The 5477-nt window shown below is 35.4% G+C and overlaps 1 pseudogene; it reads left to right on the top strand.

The window, feature by feature from the left end:
• Positions 1 to 881: 881 nt before the first annotated feature.
• On the top strand, positions 882 to 3807 carry LOC143558262 (receptor-like protein 6; annotated as a pseudogene).
• Positions 3808 to 5477: the final 1670 nt, after the last annotated feature.

Below are 5477 nucleotides of genomic sequence, written 5' to 3' on the forward strand. Positions count from 1 at the left end.
GTTCTGACCTAAGGGTTTGATTTGTTGAATTGAACAGGATGCTTACTAAGAAGATCAAGATGACTAATGCTCACTCGATTAGATGACCAGGATTGCAGCCAAAGGAGTGGGAATGCGTTTGCATACGACCGAGTGAATGGTCGGGGACAGGGTCACAGAGATAGTCGATTTCGGGGGAGCCGAAGAACACATCTATGGATCAAGAAAAGTTCCGGGGAGATCAAGGCCAAGATGGTTATGAAAACCGAGAAGGTCAAGATCATGAGTCAAATCAAACAGGACAAACGAGACATGTTCATGGGAGTTTGCTATCGTCTCACTCATTTTCAACTTTATTTTTTGTTTTGCTTTGAGTGATTTGTTTCTGTGTGTTTTTCTTTTCTAGTTTTGTACTTACTTTTTGGGGGTTACTTTTCTGGATTGGCTTGTACGATTGTCTCATCGTATCTACTTTCTTATTGACCAGGTTTATTTATAAAAAAAGTTCTGTTAAAAATAATCCGTAGGAGCTAAAATGGACACTTCACTTTAGATAGCAAGTTGCAATTGATATCTTGATTGATAATATTCAAACACCAAGAAAGACAAGAGGAAGAAGTCACATAGAGTGTTTGGAATCAGTCCACCAAAGTATTATAACCACAACTAAATTAAATACAACATATAATTACAATTATAACAAAATAATCTTCAGCAAAGTAAGTGAATGATCGTTCACAATCAATTACTAGCCCACCACTACTTTCATCACATTTTCTCCGTCGTTCATTTCTTATCTTGTAACGATTGAGTGTTTAATATACAAAATAGTCTCTCTATATAAACAAAACTGTAACTTCTACAAATAATCAAGTTATCAAATTAAACCTAGCTACTTCTTCATGGCTTTCAGTTTCATGCAAATCATCTCCTTTGTATACTTATTAGTCATTAGCCCGTGTATTAGTTCATTATTAAGCCATCATAAAGAGTGTTCAGCATTGTTTGAATTTAAGCAAAGCTTTCTACATCGACCTTATGCTTCATTTGATGCTGGAAGGTTTCAAAAGCTTGACTCTTGGAGGAAGATCACAAGCAACACATCAGATCATGATTTTGATTGTTGCTTGTGGGATGGTGTAGTTTGTAGCAATAAGGGCCATGTGATTGGGCTCGATTTGAGCCAAAGCTCTCTCCGTGGACCTATCAAGTCCAATAGTTCACTCTTCAGCCTTGTTCATCTTCAAATGCTTAATCTCTCTATGAACGACTTTGTTGAATCGCAAATTCCATCTGAAATAGCTCGTCTAAAGAAACTAAGAAGCCTTGATCTATCTTATTCGAGCTTCAGTGGTCAAATCCCGATTAAAATCACGCACTTGATGCAGTTGAGTTTGTTGGATCTGTCATGGAATCCGCTAAAGCTTCCAAGTACTAGTTTTGAGGTTTTGCTGCAAAACTTGACTAAACTCGAAACACTACATCTCTCAGGTGTTGACATCAATTCATTCATACCTCCTTTCTTGTCTAACTTTTCTTCTTTGAGGTCAATTGATCTTCAAGGTTGTCGGCTTCGAGATTGGTTTCCGTCAAAAATATTTCATTTACCCAATCTCAAATATCTTGATATGAGCGAAAACCCAAACCTCACTGGTTCATTACCTGAATTTCAAAACAACACCTTACTTGAGCATTTGGATCTGGGAGCCACAAGTTTTGTTGGGAGTATACCACAATCCATAAGCAAACTAAACCATTTGGTATACTTGTCCCTTTATGCATGCTATTTCTCTGGATGCATCCCACGTTCTCTCTCTAACATGACCCGGCTGACTCTCTTCATACTTGGTGAAGATGAGCTCATGGGCTTAGTTCCTACATTGCCAAGACGTCTTTCAAACCCTGTTGGTTTGGAAGTTTGTGAAAAGGGACGCACACATGAATGGTTATGCCGACTGACAAACCTTGAAGTGTTGAGTCTAGTTTATGTCAACATATATGATGAAATTCTGCCCTCTCTTTCGAATCTTACCAAACTTAGTGCTGTTACAATGCGGCAAAATTCTATCTATGGTCATATCCCATATTCTTTTATGAACCTTACCAAATTAACTATCATAGACAAGGAGAAATTTCAAGCTCGTTTTCCAATTTCAAATGTCTCGAATGGCTTACCCTAGAAGATAACAGTTTTAGCGGCAGACTGGACCTTGGTACGTTCGTAGGACTCACCAAACTCAGAGTTTTGTTGTTAGGTTATAAAAAAGTATCATTAGTCGACACCAACTACACCAATCTGACCGTGTTACCAGAATTGATTTATCTAGGACTCTCATCATGCAACTTGAGAGAATTTCCAATCTTTTTGCACTCCCAAAAAAAATTGGCAATCTTAACTCTTAGCAACAACAACATTACCGGCCTTGTCCCAGAGTGGATTTTGAATAATACCAAAGAAACATTACAGATTCTTGATCTTTCAAACAACTTAATCACTGGATTTCATAGGCAACCCCATTTTCTCCCATGGGTTCGTTTGGAAGAATTCAAGATCTCGTATAATCAGCTACAAGGAAGAATTCCAGTTCCACCGCTAACCACGGTTATTTACGATGTCTCAAACAATAAACTAATCGGTGAAATACCACCACTGATATGTGAAATGAAATCCCTTCAAGTGTTAGATTTGTCTTCTAACAACATGACTGGAATGCTTCCTCCATGTTTAGGCAACTTTGCCAGTTTGTTGTAAGTTTTGGATTTAAAAAGAAATAACTTCCATGGGCCAATGATGAATGCCTTTACTCAAAGAAGTCTGGTGAAGAAAATTGATTTGAGTGAAAATCAATTTACAGGTCAACTGTCAAAATCATTGACTAATTGCACCAAATTAGAATTTCTCGATGTTGGAGGTAACTCTTTCAAAGACGTCTTTCCATTTTGGTTGGGAACTCTTGCTAAACTACAAGTTCTCATTTTACAATCCAATAAGTTTTTTGGTGTGATTCAAGGTCCGGCTACAATTGGCTCACCATTCCTTAAGTTACGCATCATAGACATTTCCAACAATGGTTTTAGTGGACAACTGCAACAAAAGTTATTTCAAACATGGAATGCAATGAAATCGTTTAATGTTAGAAAATCCTCTGTTATGGAAATATATCTGCATATTGACCCAAAGTCTAATTTTCTAGTGAGGTACTCGATGACGCTAACAAACAAAGGTGTCAAGATGGAGTACCCTAGTATTTTAAACATCTTCACAGTTATTGATCTCTCTAGTAACAAATTTGAAGGGTTGATCCCAGAATCACTGTATTATCTACATGGGATTCAATCCATTAATCTTTCAAATAACCATCTTACAGGTCGTATCCTCCCATCTTAAAGAATCTTGAATCTTTGGATCTCTCCCAAAACAAGCTAGCAGGGGAAATTCCTCACGAATTGTCACAACTTGGTTTCCTTGAAGTTTTTAATGTGTCATTCAATCATCTTCATGGGGCCATACCTCAAGGGAAACAATTAATTACATTTGAGAACAACTCCTACATGGGTAATCCCGATTTGTGTGGAACACCTTTATCTAAGAAATGCCAAATTTTAAGGACACTAACGCTTCCACCGAAGAACATTGAGTGTGGGTCTTTCTTCCCAGGTGATAAAACTAATTGGGTGATCATGTTGTTAGGAGTTGGAAGTGGGTTTGTAATTGGAATTGTTTTGGGGAACTTACTTTATGGTAAGCATGGTGATTGGGTCATTGAGTCATACGAGATGAGGAAGCACAGATGGGTAAAGCCAATAAGAAACACAAGGAGAAACTAACAACATCCACAATTGAGGTTTGATGATCCTTTGAAGGGATGAGATTTTTTTCCTGAAAACCCGTACCCGTACCTGTATCCGTACCTGTACGTGTGTATCGGGTACGGGTATGGGTACCCAAATTTATTGATTATAGGTACGAGTACGTTCGGGTACATGTATGGGTATTACGGGTGTTGGTACCCGTTTATAATATGCAGGGGCTTTTATTAGGTTTCCAACACTCATGATTTAACTTTCAAACGAGATTTGCAAAACATAATATATATTAGTTGAATAAGTTCATTCTCAATCTATATGTGTATATTTATATATTGTGTATTCGTATATTTTTATTTCATGTATGTGTAATTGTGTATATCATTAAATAACATGTATTATTTTTATCTCTTGTTTTTCTATAGAAATTGAGGATAAAATAAACAAAGAAAAGGAAAAAGGGAAAATGGAAAGATGACTAGCGAAGATTAAACGAATGTTGACTTTCTTTGTATAAGTTAATTTTGGTTTATAGATTTTGATAAAAAAAATTTGATACTTTGCATGTTTTGGTATTCATAACTTGATTTTGAATGAATTTTATATTATGGTTGATTTGTTTCATTTTTAGTTTTGGTATTATGTTTTGGTTGCGGCATTACGGTTATAGTTCTGGTATTACGGTTTTGGTATTATAGATAATTGATTGTCGGCATCGTACCATTACCGATACCTAGTTTAGTGGAGATTTAAAAAAAAAACAACAAAGGAGTATAAAGCGAGTACCGTACCCAAAGTACCTGTACCCGTACCATATAATTCGGGTATGAGTATCCAGATTTTAGGTACAGGTACTTTCGGGTATAGGTACGGTACGATCTCATCCCTAATCCTTTGTAGATATTTGTTGAGTTTGTCCGGTAAGTTTATATTATATACACGTATATGTCTATTAATAATAATAATAATAATAATGCATTAAATGTATTTATTTTGTTATAAAACATGATAACTAATTAGTTTTCTAGTTTATAAGTTTGACAAAAATTAACAACTATATAATGAAAAGCTAATGTATGAAAAATTGATCACTGAGTCAAGGTTACGCATTGATTTAAATTTAATGGATCATTTAATGAAAAATTTTATTTGGGTTTATTAGATTTAAATAATCCTTAATGAATAGAATTGACTGATAATAATCCTTATTCATTTTATCATAAATGGCGATCCCAAATTTTAAAAAAGTTGGCCAATGCCCCCCCCCCCCCACACACAAATAAAAGGACTTTGACATTATATTTTTTTTCCTATTCGAACTAATGTTTTAGGGCTTTTGATTAGAAAAAGAATACGAGTCGATTGATGTATAACTTAACTTGAAACGTGATCCAAACGACTTGAGTTTTGTTAATTAAAGCAGTGTTTCGTCGTTTTGGAGCATTGTTTTGTCGTTTCGAAGCATTGTTTCGTCGTTTTGGTGATTTGAAAAGTACATATTCAATACACTAGTTAGTCGTCAAAATGATTCAATCTCGAAATAATTACTCCATCCATCCCATTAGAAGTGTCATGGTTTGAAAAATACAAAGTTAATATAGATTAAATGATTACTCTTTTTCGCTTACCAAATGACAACAATGCCCTTGTAAATTGCGTCTATCAATATTATTTATTAATGCTGGTTGTGT

Source organism: Bidens hawaiensis, unplaced genomic scaffold (assembly GCF_021521415.1).
Source record: "Bidens hawaiensis isolate Kalapana, Puna unplaced genomic scaffold, B.hawaiensis_p1.1 tig00019386_1, whole genome shotgun sequence".
Classification (NCBI taxonomy): domain Eukaryota; kingdom Viridiplantae; phylum Streptophyta; class Magnoliopsida; order Asterales; family Asteraceae; genus Bidens; species Bidens hawaiensis.